We start from the raw sequence: 15,829 nt of genomic DNA on the forward strand, positions 1-15,829 counted from the left end.
GTACATTTACTCAAGTAGTGTAGTACATTCTGTACTTAAGTTATTGTAGGCTACTTAAATCCGAGGTATTTTTGACTTTCTTCAGTATTTACAATGTTCATACTTTTACTTCTGCCCACAGAAAATGTAGTATTTTTACTTTTGGTACTTTAAGTATATTTTGATGCTGATACTTTTGTACTTCTACTAAAGTAAATTCTGAATACAAGACTTTTACTTGTAACAGAGTATTTTTGATACTTTTACTTAAGTAAAACATGTGAGACTTCTTCCATCACTGCATATGACAACGTGCAGCTGTGCCACAGCACCACCTCAATCAAACAGCGTGTAATGTAGATTTATGGCAGCTGCTGCAGGCAGGTGTGAATTGAGGTGTGAAAGTGTTGTGTTGAATCACAAAAAAAGTGTTTTCCCTCATGATTCATAAATACAATTGGAATGAAAGTCCCAAAAAGATACTGAGCTGTTTTGGTAATTCCATTTTCAAAAGTTACTGAACTGATAGGCAGGCCTTTTTGATGAATATTGTATAGTAACATGGCTGGTGTGTGTTTATGAAGAGAAACAGAATGGGCTATCATTTGAAGCAAATTATTTAATAAATCTTGAAATTACTATATTGCTATCACAAGTGTGTCCATAAGCCATGCATGGCTTGAAAGCAATGAAAGGCAGAAAGAAACGATCTACAAGCGCAGTACTCGCGACCCATGTTTGGTTTGTTGTGGAGCAGAACAAACAGAAGTTGAGAGATCACAGGTGTATTTATACTGTGGTGATTGCAACAAGGATTGGCTGAGGTGAGCGGAGGAAGTGTAGTGGATAGGGGTGATTATGAATGGGGAGTGGCTAATGAGTGAAGGTAGGTGTGGTAGACAGGGAAGCGATTGAGGACGGGGAGTGGCTGTGATAAGCAGAGGGTGGTCTCCACTCCTGAACCTACGTTGTATACAACTACATTCATAGAATCCGCCCTGTCCTTTCCACCCCTAACCTTCACAAAGTTATTAATGCCCTCATTTCATCTCGCCTGGACTATTGTAACGCCCTATATTCCACTCTCAGCAAAGGATCCATACATCGCCAGCAGTTGATAGGTACAGGTACAGTCCCACTCATTTCTGGGACTAGAAGATCAGAACACATAACCCTGGTACTGGCTGCACTGCACTGGCTGCTAGTAACTTTTAGAATATATTTTAAGATTTTATTGTTAACTTTCAAAGCTCTTAATGGCCTGGCACCACAATACCTAACTGACCTGCTACAACCCCATGTGCCTGTCCGCCGCCTAAGGTCCTCTGATGTGGCCCTACTAGATGTTCCTGAATGAATGAATGAATGAATGAATGAATGAATGAATGAATGAACTTTATTGTCATTGTTACAGTTAAGAACAACAAAATTGTAGCAAACCCCTTAAAAGTGCATTATACAAAAACTATATATATTAAAATACAGAAAACTAGACCAGTCGATTTAAAAAAAAAGTGTCCTATATCGCAATAAAGTGCATATGTTAGTTCTCATTTAGTTCCACAGTGAGAGCCACTGCTGCTCTTGGGTAGAAACTGTTCTTAAGTCTATTTGTTCCTGCCCTCAGCGATCTGTATCGTCTGCCCGAAGGCAGCAGCTTCAAGTGGCAGTGCCCGGGGTGGGATGGATCCTTTAGGATACTATGGGCCTTCCTGAGACAACGGGAGCTGTCCAGGTCAGCCAGGGAGGGGAGGGAGCAGCCGATATTTTTTTGGGCAGACCTGATCACTCCCTGGAGTGCCGTCCTCTCTGCAACGGTGCAGCTGCCAAACCACACACATATACAGTAGGTGAGGATGCTCTCAATTGAGCACCTGTAGAAGGACACCAGCAGTTCCTGTGGAAGATGGTAATTCCTGAGTATTCTCAGGAAGTACAGTCTCTGGTGTGCCTTCTTTACAGTGGCAGTGGTGTTGGTGGTCCAGGTCAGGTCGTCATTCAAATGCACCCCTAGGAAGCGAAAGTCCGAGGCTCTCTCTACAGCGTCACCGTTGATTATCAGGGGCAGGATGTCTGACTTTAACCTCCTGTAGTCGATGATTAGCTCCTTTGTCTTGGGGATGTTCAAGGCCAAGTTATTCTCTCCACACCACATCGACAGCCTTTCCACCTCATCCCTATATGCGGACTCATCTCCCCCCGAGATGAGCCCCACCACTGTGGTGTCGTCCGCAAATTTTATTACGGAGTTGCTGGGGTGGGCCGGGCTACGTCTAGGCTGGTGACCAAGGGTGATCGGGCCTTTGCCGTCAGGGCGGGCCCCTACACTTTGGAACAGCCTCCCATTGGACCTCAGGGTTGCTAGTTCCATCACCATTTTAAAATCGAAATTAAAGACCCATTTTTATAGAAAGGCCTTCTTAACCTCCTAAACAGCAGAAATTCTGTGCATAATCACTGATACTGTTGTTATGTGTTGTTTTTATTGTTGTAATTGTCTATGATCTTTGATTCACTGTTTGATTTTAAGTTGTTAAGCACCTTTAAAAAGGTGCTATATAAATAAAGTTTATTATTATTATTATTCTCCATATGGGGACAATGGGACATGCAAGTGCCACACAGTGTTGAGACGCAGAGGTTGTGATGAATGTGGAGCAGAGTAGCATATTGATCATGATAATTGCATCATTCTGAAAGTGTCCTCTCCTGATGCTTGATTTATCTACACATTATCACTCTCAAGTCATATAGTGACAAGTTTATGCAACATCTGTCCATGCGTCACCTGTCTGTACTGACAAAACGAGAAACCCCATCACACAATTTTAGCCTACATAACAATCCCAGTGGTGAGGCGCTCGGATGGTGCAGTGGTAAAGTGCCTGCCCAGCCCACCACCGCAGAGGTTGTGGGTTCGAATCCCTAGATATCTATTCTCATATAACTGCACTGACTGCTGCTGCTCATTCCAACTGGTGAGATTCGCTTTCTATGCCTGTCATGTCTTCTATGCTGACTGAGTTATGCTTCGACGCATGACGGAATCGTCGAACTACAAGCCCACAAGCGTCGCGGAAGCGACTTGTTGTGGGTTTGTAGATCGGCGCGTGATAACGTTTGATTGATTGATTGATGTACTTTATTTAGTAAGACATGAGAACAACAGTACATGGAAGTACACATTCACAATATAAGGTCTACTAAACTGGAAGACTCATAAAGCACTAAACTTGTTTAAAATTAGATACCCATGCACACAAAACATGATGACATAAGAGACAGATATACACAACTACTATACAGAAAGTCAAACAATCAGCTTACAGGTTACTGGTATGAAAAGAACCGTCGTGCCTTGAAGTATAAACCGAGTTTATTGAGGCATGAAAAGCACCACGACTCCCTGAGTTTTCAACCGATTTACATGTGGTTTGGTTTGTATGATACAGGATTAAGAATGATGGGTTTCATACCAAAATGTTTCGTAGATTGTAAAAAATAATATAGCCTAACTTATAAAACAAAACAACTTTTTGTCTGTTGTTGTTGCAGTGAATGGATATGAATCATATAATACAGCAGTATTTTATTATTAGCCTATAAGTACAAAAGGGTGTAGTAATTAATAATAATAATGACTACTATTAGGGTTGGGCCTATTCAAATAAACTAGTGTGATAACAACAGTACATGAACATGTTATTGTCAGCTTAATTTTTGGTGTAGCACTACCTGGGGAAAGATTCACCAGTCGACACCTGCACACAAGTGTAAACCAGGCTTCAAGCTTGCTACTTAATGAATAACATAATGTCAGTGTATCGTATTTATTGATTCATCTGATCCTGAGTCACGGGCTGCACAGGACGTGCGTCACCACTATGCATTGGTATTCTGCAGGCAAAGGAGTTTGTCTCAGAGGAGACAACTTCAGGGCCAAATTCAAGCCGAGGAAAATGGACAGCAGAGGGAGAAGAATTCACATGTGCACGTTGATACATATTTGAGCTTGGGCCATGAAATCTCTGCATATAAAAATAATATTACTGTAATAGCCAAGGGTTTTTATTACAGTTTTGATCATTCCATTAAAAACTGGCAGTTCAATGCCAGTTCACCAACCCTGTCCTCTCACTACCTGGCAACAGCAGTTCTGTAAAAGTGGAGTAGCTGACAACACTTGAAATGAGATTGGAAGCCAAATCCCGAAAGAGACAGAGAGGGACAGATGAAGTGTGCATCTGTGTATTCCTTGGGGACAGCCTGCTCGTTCAGGTTAGGGATTGTGTGTGTGTGTGTGTGTGTGCGTGTGCGTGTGCGTGTGTGTGTGCGTGTGTGTGTGTGTGTGTGTGTGTGTGTGTGTGTGTGTGTGTGTGTGTGTGTGCGTGTGCGTGTGCGTGTGCGTGTGTTTGTGTGTGTATGCGTGCGTGCGTGCGTGCGTGTGTGTGTGTGTGTGTAACCCATTCGAATAAAAAAGGAAAAACTAGATTAGCATGGAAGTAACGTAATGTATATGCCACATTTATTCTTTCCTTGATGTTACAGTCTTAACCCTGTCCACATAGAGTACAGTTCTCTTCTCAGATAATTACTGAGACACTTAAAATAAAAAATAAAATGCAACTAGGTATGCAATCCCTTCCCACACCACCATCCCTTCTTCGACATCTGTCTGTTCCTGAGATCTGAGCAATCATGTAATTGTGCTTATGATTTCTTTGGGGGGGTGGGGGGCATTCCACAGGTATCCAACAGAGACAAGATTATTCGCCTGCAGTGTTGGCCATGGGTGTTGTATGGAAGGGATGGACAGACGTCCTCTGTTCACTGTCTGAGTGAGCAGAGTAAGGGGTGTGGATCATGTTCTGATTCTGAAGGTAAGGGGGCGCAATGCCCTTGAGTGCCTTTATAGGCATTCACCAACCAGTGTGATGCAACCAAAGCTAATGAAGTGGGATATGTGGCATTTCTGGTGTTTCTGGCATTGCTGAATTGGAACGTGGTTACACTCTATTTTAATGACGTAACGTGCACGCCGCTTAACAATTGATATGCATCTAGGCTCATTCCTATGTTAATTCACCTGGTGTGAGTCGGGAACTTTGTTGAGGTGTGAATTTAATGTTGTTTTAAATCTATGCATGTGTCTGCGCGTGCTCCTGGTCAAATAGGTTCCTGCACGGCGTGCAAGGCCGTCCCATGAGCAATGCAACCCTGGCCACGGCATTCTGGATCAATTTGAAAGGGTTCGAGTGAGCACACCAGCACCAGCAGAACAGCATCCTCTCAAGCAGCAAGCCAGGCAATGAAATGAATCATTGTTTAACAGCAGAACATACAGTAAACACATGCAGGATGCCCTGGGTTACATAACGCTTTAAACCCCTTCTGTCTATAGGGCTGCATCAGATGTCAATTTTCCTGATGGGGGTTTGAGGGCAGTTCATTAGTTGGCTGTTGGCTGATTATTACAGTGGTGTGTCTGACAGCATTGTCTGATAATTTCCCCTAAGACGAGAATAATGAGATCCCTGGGTTCTCTGAGAGCACTACGAGGACAACCTGCAGCGATGACACAGGTGTCAACAAGGGCCGTTGCTCTACAGTGTAAGTCACACATGCATCAGTACACGTGCACACATGTTTGTACACATTCATTCACATACGTTACACATTTTAACACGTCAACCACATTAACCCGGGTGTCCCTATTCTGGGTTAACTTTCAAACATTTTCTAAAAATGTACACAATTATTATTATTATTCTACAAAAATAGCACTCATTAACAATGACATCCTATTTAAATTATTTGCCTTAGATTTGAAATCACATCACACTCAGTTTTTTTTGTGTGTTAATGGAAGGCATAACACAGGAATGTTTACACATACTCATGAGATGGAACTGTGTTCAGCACACTGGCTGGAGCCCAGGGCCACAAAAAAGACAGCTAGGCAGAGTGTGGGAGGGACAGATCTGCCACTTTGCTGTGGCAGGCCTGGGGCACTTTCAATCTAAAAAGGTAATGCACTGTTTTGCTATGGTTTCCAGGTTGAACGACGTTTCCTCTTAACAGCGTGCAACAGGCTTGGGGGGGTGTTTTCTTGGTTTTCTCTCATGTGGTGGGTGTGTCAGAGGTGTTATCCAATCAGTAGTGAACGTGCACAGTATATAGTTTATAAACCCTGCCATGTTAAAAAGGCAGTGAGTGCAATAGATCCAACTAAAGTCCTTTCCAAATGGGTCAACTGCAACTTTATGTACAGTATGCAACAATTGAAGATGTTAGAAATCTTATTTGTATCTTTTGCTATAAGCTTAAAGACTCACAAATATAAAAATCATTATTTACACTGATCAGCAATAATGATAGGCCTAATGCTATAATAAAATAATTACCTCATATACAGTAGATCTGTAGATCTTAACACTGTCTCAAGATCATCATGATGAAGAAGAGGAGAGGACCCACACTTTCCACATACCCTTTCTCTGCTATTTGAATGGCAAGGGCATTGACTATAATCAAATGTATTTTACTGTATTAAACACATCTGCGATTTCATCAGACTAATGGCCTTCTCAGCTTCCATAGTCACAACACAACAGGGTGTTCAAACAAAAACTGTGTGTCCGTTTAAATAAACATTTTGCAACATTTTGTCAGGGCTGAATGCGCCCCTGGAGAGAACACAGGTGAGCAATTTCAGCAATTACAAGAACCTATTTGAGGCTGACTACTCGGCACACTCAACATGGAGGAAGGTGGTTGTTAAGGAGGAGAACGAACAGACCCTTACATAAGAGAGTGTGAGAACAGTGACAGAACATTGAGGCTTGAAAATGAATTGGATTTACTGACTGTGATCTTTGGATTAATTACGGGGCCAGAGCTCTGCTCTGGACACGTATTGTTATTCGCATTATTCTGTCACTTCTGCCACTTTTCGCAGTTCTGGCTGAACCGTGCAGTCGCTTTTTACGAAACTCGGCCATATGGTAGATGGTCATGAAAAACGATCAAGAAATAATTCTCACACTCATTCGTCAAAAGGTGGCGCTATAGCACTCAATTGAAAAATGCCAACTTTGAACAGGTACAACTCATGCCCTGTTTGACCTAAAGCCATGAAACTTGGATACACATATGCGTCTCCTCATGCTGAACAACTTTCACACTCTGACTTTTGACCTCTGACCTTTAGATCTCACACCATTTTGAATTATATGAAAAACAGTCATTGGCTCCTAACTTCTGCATTTTTTCACTTATGGAAAATCCGTTGGAAATTTTTGTAGGCAGAGGTCCAAAGTTCAAGTGTTAAACGTTTCGTGCAGATTGCTCAAAAATCCCAGGAGGAGATAGATTTTAACTATTACAGTTTTATGAAAATTATTCATCTGTGCCTAAAACATACATGCAGACTCACATTTCTTTGAAACTTTGCAGAAATGTACAGGGTCATTCCAAATATCACTGAAACCAATCTTACTCCAATTGGCCAAAAGGGGGCGCTATAGCAATTTTTTGAAAAGGCAGACTTTAAACAGGCATAAGTCATGCCTCGTTTGGCCGAAAGTCGTGAAACTTGCTTACACATGTGCCTTGACTCATGAGGAACACACGTATCGATTTGACCATTAAGCTCCGCCCTTAGATTTTCCGCAATTTTGAGCAGTTTGAAAAATACTTGTTTTTGCCAGTTCTGGCTTAACCGTGCATACGCTTTTTACGAAACTCGGCCATATGGTAGATGCTCATGAAAAACGACCAAGAAATAATTCTCACACTCATTCGTCAAAGGGTGGCGCTATAGCACTCAATTGAAAGCGCCAACTTTGAACAGGTACAACTCATGCCCTGTTTGACCTACAACCATGAAACTTCGATACACACATGCGTCTCTTCATGTCCGACAACATTCGTGGTCTGACTTTTGACCTCTGACCTTTAGATCGCCCACCATTTTGAATTATATGAAAAACAGCCATTGGCTCATAACTTCTGCATTTTTTCACTTATGGAAAATCCGCCGCTTTTGTTTTGTCGGCAAAGGTCCTAAGTTCATGTGTAAAATGTTTTGTGCAGATTACTCAAAAATCCCAGGAGGAAATAGATTTTAACTATTGCAGTTTTATGAAAATTATTCATCTGCCCCTAACACATACATGCAAGACTCACATTTCTTTGAAACGTTGCAGTAATGTAGAGAGTCATTCCAAATATCACTGAAACCAATCTCACTCCAATTGGCCAAAGGGGGGCGCTATAGCAATTTTTTGAAAATGCAAACTTTAAACAGGCAAAAGTCATGCCTCGTTTGGCCGAAAGTCGTGAAACTTGCTTACACTTGTGCCTTGACTCATGAGGAACACATCTATCGCTTTGACCAGTAAGCTCCGCCCTTAGATTGTCCACAATTTTGAGCAGTTTGAAAAACACTTAAACCCAGGATTTTTCAGCTATTTGCGTGAAACTGTATCATCTGTGTGATCTCCTTTTTCACAGTTACTTGTCTGTTGGGCCAATGGCGTCTCCCTTAAATGAATGCCTCACAATCTCAAGGTCGCCAGTTCAAGCCTCACTTGATGCAGACTTAATTTAAGTTGAATTGCAAACAACATGACTGTATCAATGAATACATGTGCAAATGGTAAAGATAACCTGAAATGCTTATTTGAGAGTACGTTTTTTCAACGTATGACATACTTCATTCTGAAAATAGCTGATCTACAATCTCACAACTTTTCATGGTTTGTGAGCTTGTAGATCGGCTACTTTCACTAGTTTTGGTTCTGAGGAGATGTACAATTTCTTCATTGGTAAATGGTTTGTGAACGAGTGATCTTAGTGTTAGTGAAACAGGGGCTTGGTTCATGAAAGAAGGCAAGAGTTTATGGTCTTCAACAGACAATATCAGCCTGGACAAAGCTATAGCACTATAGGTAGTGTTGCAGCCTATTAGTCTGAAGGTTGAGAGTTCGAATCCTGTTAATGGCAGTAGGTTGAGGTGTCCAATCAAACCATTATGTTTCCATCTCTCTCTCTCATCAATCTATTGTTTCCATGTCACTCTCTCTCTCTCTTCAATCTATTCCGTTTCCATGTCTCTCTCTCTCTCTCTATTCACTGGCCCCGTATTATCGCTGCTTGCAGCTATATTTACGGGGACAGAGCTCTGCTCTGTACACGTATTGTTATTGGCAGTATTCTGTCACTTCTTCTTCTTCTTCTGCCACTTTTCGCAGTTCTGGCTGAACCGCGCTGTCGCTTTTTACGAAACTCGGCCATATGGTAGATGGTCATGAAAAACGATCAAAAAATAATTCTCACAATCTTTCGTCCAAAGGTGGCGCTATAGCACTCAATTGAAAATGCCAACTTTGACCAGGTACAACTCATGCCCTGTTTGACCTACAGCCATGAAACTTGGATACACATATGCGTCTCCTCATGCTGAACAACTTTCACCCTCTGACTTTTGACCTCTGACCTTTAGATCTCCCACCATTTTGAATTATATGAAAAACAGTCATTGGCTCCTAACTTCTGCATTTTTTCACTTATGGAAAATCCGTTGGAAATTTTTGTAGGCAGTGGTCCAAGGTTCAAGTGCTAAACGTTTCGTGCAGATTGCTCAAAAATCCCAGGAGGAGATAGATTTTAACTATTACAGTTTAAAGAAAATTATTCATCTGTGCCTAAAACATACATGCAGACTCACATTTCTTTGAAACTTTGCAGAAATGTACAGGGTCATTCCAAATATCACTGAAACCAATCTTACTCCAATTGGCCAAAAGGCAGACTTTAAACAGGCATAAGTCATGCCTCGTTTGGCCGAAAGTCGTGAAACTTGCTTACACATGTGCCTTGACTCATGAGGAACACACGTATCGATTTGACCATTAAGCTCCGCCCTTAGATTTTCCGCAATTTTGAGCAGTTTGAAAAATACTTGTTTTTGCCAGTTCTGGCTTAACCGTGCATACGCTTTTTACGAAACTCGGCCATATGGTAGATGCTCATGAAAAACTACCAAGAAATAATTCTCACACTCATTCGTCAAAGGGTGGCGCTATAGCACTCAATTGAAAGTGCCAACTTTGAACAGGTACAACTCATGCCCTGTTTGACCTACAACCATGAAACTTCGATACACACATGCGTCTCTTCATGCCCGACAACTTTTGTGGTCTGACTTTTGACCTCTGACCTTTAGATCTCCCACCATTTTGAATTATATGAAAAACAGTCATTGGCTCCTAACTTCTGCATTTTTTCACTTATGGAAAATCCGTTGGAAATTTTTGTAGGCAGAGGTCCAAAGTTCAAGTGGTAAACGTTTCGTGCAGATTGCTCAAAAATCCCAGGAGGAGATAGATTTTAACTATTACAGTTTTATGAAAATTATTCATCTGTGCCTAAAACATACATGCAGACTCACATTTCTTTGAAACTTTGCAGAAATGTACAGGGTCATTCCAAATATCACTGAAACCAATCTTACTCCAATTGGCCAAAAGGGGGCGCTATAGCAATTTTTTGAAAATGCAGACTTTAAACAGGCATAAGTCATGCCTCGTTTGGCCGAAAGTCGTGAAACTTGCTTACACATGTGCCTTGACTCATGAGGAACACACGTATCGATTTGACCATTAAGCTCCGCCCTTAGATTGTCCGCAATTTTGAGCAGCTATTTGCGTGAAACTGTATCATCTGTGTGATCTCCTTTTTCACAGTTACTTGTCTGTTGGGCCAATGGCGTCTCCCTTAAATGAATGCCTCACAATCTCAAGGTCGCCAGTTCAAGCCTCACTTGATGTAGACTTAATTTAAGTTGAATTGCAAACAACATGACTGTATCAATGAATACATGTGCAAATGGTAAAGATAACCTGAAATGCTTATTTGAGAGTACGTTTTTTACGTATGACATAGTACTTCATTCTGAAAATAGCTGATCTACAATCTCACAACTTTTCATGGTTTGTGAGCTTGTAGATCGGCTACTTTCATTAGTTTTGGTTCTGAGGAGATGTACAATTTCTTCATTGGTAAATGGCTTGTGAACGAGTGATCTTAGTGTTAGTGAAACAGGGGCTTGGTTCATGAAAGAAGGCAAGAGTTTATGATCTTCAACAGACAATATCAGCCTGGACAAAGCTATAGCACTATAGGTAGTGTTGCAGCCTATTAGTCTGAAGGTTGAGAGTTCGAATCCTGTTAATGGCAGTAGGTTGAGATGTCCAATCAAACCATTATGTTTCCATCTCTCTCTCTCATCAATCTATTGTTTCCATGTCACTCTCTCTCTCTTCAATCTATTCTGTTTCCATGTGTCTCTCTCTCTCTCTATTCACTGGCCCCGTATTATCGCTGCTTGCAGCTATATTACGAATTGTTTTTCGCTCCCTCTCAATTCAAGGCTAATCTTAGTTCTGGCTTAACCGTGCATACGCTTTTTACGAAACTCGGCCATATGGTAGATGCTCATGAAAAACTACCAAGAAATAATTCTCACACTCATTCGTCAAAGGGTGGCGCTATAGCACTCAATTGAAAGTGCCAACTTTGAACAGGTACAACTCATGCCCTGTTTGACCTACAACCATGAAACTTCGATACACACATGCGTCTCTTCATGCCCGACAACTTTTGTGGTCTGACTTTTGACCTCTGACCTTTAGATCGCCCACCATTTTGAATTATATGTATAACAGTCATTGGCTCCTAACTTCTGCATTTTTTCACTTATGGAAAATCCGTTGGAAATTTTTGTAGGCAGTGGTCCAAAGTTCAAGTGTTAAACGTTTCGTGCAGATTGCTCAAAAATCCCAGGAGGAGATAGATTTTAACTATTACAGTTTTATGAAAATGATTCATCTGTGCCTAAAACATACATGCAGACTCACATTTCTTTGAAACTTTGCAGAAATGTACAGGGTCATTCCAAATATCACTGAAACCAATCTCACTCCAATTGGCCAAAAGGGGGCGCTATAGCAATTTTTTGAAAAGGCAGACTTTAAACAGGCATAAGTCGACATGCCTCGTTTGGCCGAAAGTTGTGAAACTTGCTTACACATGTGCCTTGACTCATGAGGAACACACGTATCGATTTGACCATTAAGCTCCGCCCTTAGATTGTCCGCAATTTTGAGCAGTTTGAAAAACACTTAAACCCAGGATTTTTCAGCTATTTGCGTGAAACTATCATCTGTGTTATCTCCTTTTTCACAATTACTTGTCTGTTGGGCCAATGGCGTCTCCCTTAAATGAATGCCTCACAATCTCAAGGTCGCCAGTTCAAGCCTCACTTGATGCAGACTTAATTTAAGTTGAATTGCAAACAACATGACTGTATCAATGAATACATGTGCAAATGGTAAAGATAACCTGAAATGCTTATTTGAGAGTACGTTTTTTCAACGTATGACATACTTTATCTGAAAATAGCTGATCTACAATCTCACAACTTTTCATGGTTTGTGAGCTTGTAGATCGGCTACTTTCACTAGTTTTGGTTCTGAGGAGATGTACAATTTCTTCATTGGTAAATGGTTTGTGAACGAGTGATCTTAGTGTTAGTGAAACAGGGGCTTAGTTCATGAAAGAAGGCAAGAGTTTATGATCTTCAACAGACAATATCAGCCTAGACAAAGCTATAGCACTATAGGTAGTGTTGCAGCCTATTAGTCTGAAGGTTGAGAGTTCGAATCCTGTTAATGGCAGTAGGTTGAGATGTCCAATCAAACCATTATGTTTCCATCTCTCTCTCTCATCAATCTATTGTTTCCATGTCACTCTCTCTCTTCAATCTATTCCGTTTCCATGTCTCTCTCTCTCTCTCTATTCACTGGCCCCGTATTATCGCTGCTTGCAGCTATATTTTAGTTTGTTTTTTGGTACTGACACACTGACCCAGAAAGTAGAAACTCTTTTGGATTGGATAACGGATTTGGAACGGACATGTAAGCTTGGCATTCCCTTCTGTCTATTTTCCTCAGCCTAACCTTCTGGACTCCCATTTCATGGCCCAGAGTATTCAAGCCACAGCTCTTCCCCCCTCACCTTCAATAAAACCCCTATTGCACCTCAACAACTCTCTCCATTGCATTCTCCACGGCCAGGTGCCACAGAACATAATGATAATATGTCATAAATGAATAAGTTAATAATTCTATCAGGCCGTTGATAAAGATTCACTAGTATCTGGGAGACCAGAGAGAGATGCAGTCTGGTCTGTAACTATAAGAAAGAATATTTTCCCCTGCAGTTTTCAGCCACAGCGCGCGCACGCGCACACACACACACACACACACACACACACACACACACACACACACACACACACACACACACACACACACACACACACACACACACACACACACACACACACACACACACACACACAGATAAAAGAACTTAATGAGCATATAGATTATCAGTTCCACAACAAGGAAGTACATTACCAAATCCATTTTTAACTTGTACCTGGATGTGCCTGGAAAACAGACCTACATTTTGCATTGGTGGTGGTAACTTTGTTTATCAGAAAACTCACAGAACAACTGGGGGCTACTTCAATCAAGGTTACTGATGTAATCTCAGACAGTCCTGCATATTCCAGATATCCAGTGTTCTAATCTCAACAGGACTCAGACACAAGACCCAAGACTGTTTTGTCTGTTTCACCTCTCCTCAGTTACCCAGCCTCAATTTCCGATTCCTGATCGCAATCTGGTGTTTTCCTCCACTGGGTCCATCCACTGAGTTGCTTTGTACACAGGGAGAATATGCTTATGTAATTTTGCCATGTTGTATACAGTGTTCAGATTGCATGGGCCAATGAATTTAGATACTGGATGAGCTTTATTGTATTGCAATGGCGGACAAAATACAAGTACTGGAGTACTTGCTCTAAAAAATACTCAAGTATTCAAAAGTACAAATTACAAAGTACAATTTTCAACTACAAAATGTCCAGAAATCCCAGAAATGTAATTCATTACTGTCCACCGCTGTGGTATTGTTATGATGTGCCATGACAGTGACTGGGAAATGTACTTTTATGCAAGGTTGTCTCACATTGATTTTGGAAACCACATTGCCACATTGGAATCCAGACCAGCAGCAGGGCCTAAAACAGTAGCCGACTCTGAACTGAGGCTGGATAAACCATCATTCTGATCTGCCCCAGCCACCTGGTTTGATGTGACTGTATATGCAATTAATAACCTCTGGTAATGTTGCTCTAGTGGCCCACACCCTCTCATATAACAAACAATGGCTGCAGTGTAGCAATGTCCTCAAACAGCAATGACCAATCCCGTGTGTATCTTTGACTGAAGCAGGACATTTAGGAGATGTGGAGATAATGCTCCCCAGACAGGTCTTTCCTTTAGCCTTCAGTCTTCCAGGCCAAATAATTCACTCTATAATGCACCACATCTAGCACTTCTATTCTGTTCTACTGTATATACTGTATTGAAACAATTAGCCAATGCTATAGAAGTAACTGCTATAGTTACCTAAATAGTTTCAATTCACCTGGTTACTAAATGCCATAATATGCACTTTAATAGACTATTTGGTATACACACTTTATATGATAAACTGTGAACTTGATGCATTGACTGCACATGTATTAGAGTCTAGTTTCTTATGTATATCTGTCTGATGTATTGTTGATGTGTTGTCATTTGTTATGCTGTTTGTTTAGTGTTTTTCGTTGAAGAGGACCACAAATTAAAAAATAAGCCCCTGGGCTTTATTGTGTTTTGTATGTATGTCGGAAAGCACTTTTGTGCTCTTTTTTTGTCACCAAATAAAATCAGTCAATAAACAAATCTTAAAAACTACTCTAGATCTTCGGATGTGAGATTGAGAACATCTGCCATGTGGTTTATAAACTTTAAACAGTGTTAAAAGCAGCCTTCCCCCACAGAGGCCACAGCACTTGAGCAAATGAGCAGTTCACGTGTAGCAGACACTATGCTTGCACAGACACGTGCAGAGCCAGAAGGAATAAATTGTGACTCGACATCCCCATCTCCTCAGCCCACCCCCCCCCCCCCTGAATGCATCCTCCTTGACGACAAGGACTTACAGTACAGTAATTTTGTTCTCCCACAACCATCCAATTTAGTAGGTTTGTCCATGATCAGTAAGTCACTGTAAACAATAATGTCTTCTTAATGGAATATCAATTTAAGGTAATAACAGGTAAATTAACAATAAGCACACTATGTAAAAAAGCAAAAACATCTTCTGGTTTTCTTATTTATTTTACTCTTCCAGACACGGACTAATGAATGCACAGTAAATGTACAGGAATACCTTTTTGTGAAATTGGTGAAAAATGAACGTGGCAACACTGCACAGTATTGTGGATGGATGTATGCTATTAGTAACAGAGGAATATCATTGATGTCTATGGGGCATGTAATTATTGCTTGACTGTGTGTGCTCATGTGTTTGTCACGGTTATACTTAGCCAACGCTGCGAGGCTATTCACTCACGCACGTATCGCCAATCCTCTAGCCAAAGCACTGATGCCTGCTCACTGCTCAGAATATTAACATTGTGTTGTTATCAAGATGCTGCAGGCAGCCAACTCTCTGTCTGAGCAGTGGAGGGATTAAAGATGCAAGGCCAGAGGCAGCCTCTCCACACAGGCACTGAAATGGCTACTACATATATTACATTATATATTGTCACTGTCGGGTGGAAACCTTGTAGCCTATGTCTAAAACCATAAATTCTCCGCAAAGGGAAAAAATAAACTGTATTCCAATGGATCGAATTAGTTATCATTTAGTCACAAGCTCTTGTACT

This window comes from Gymnoscopelus microlampas (assembly GCF_963454915.1).
Source record: "Gymnoscopelus microlampas genome assembly, chromosome: 11".
NCBI classification, from domain to species: domain Eukaryota; kingdom Metazoa; phylum Chordata; class Actinopteri; order Myctophiformes; family Myctophidae; genus Gymnoscopelus; species Gymnoscopelus microlampas.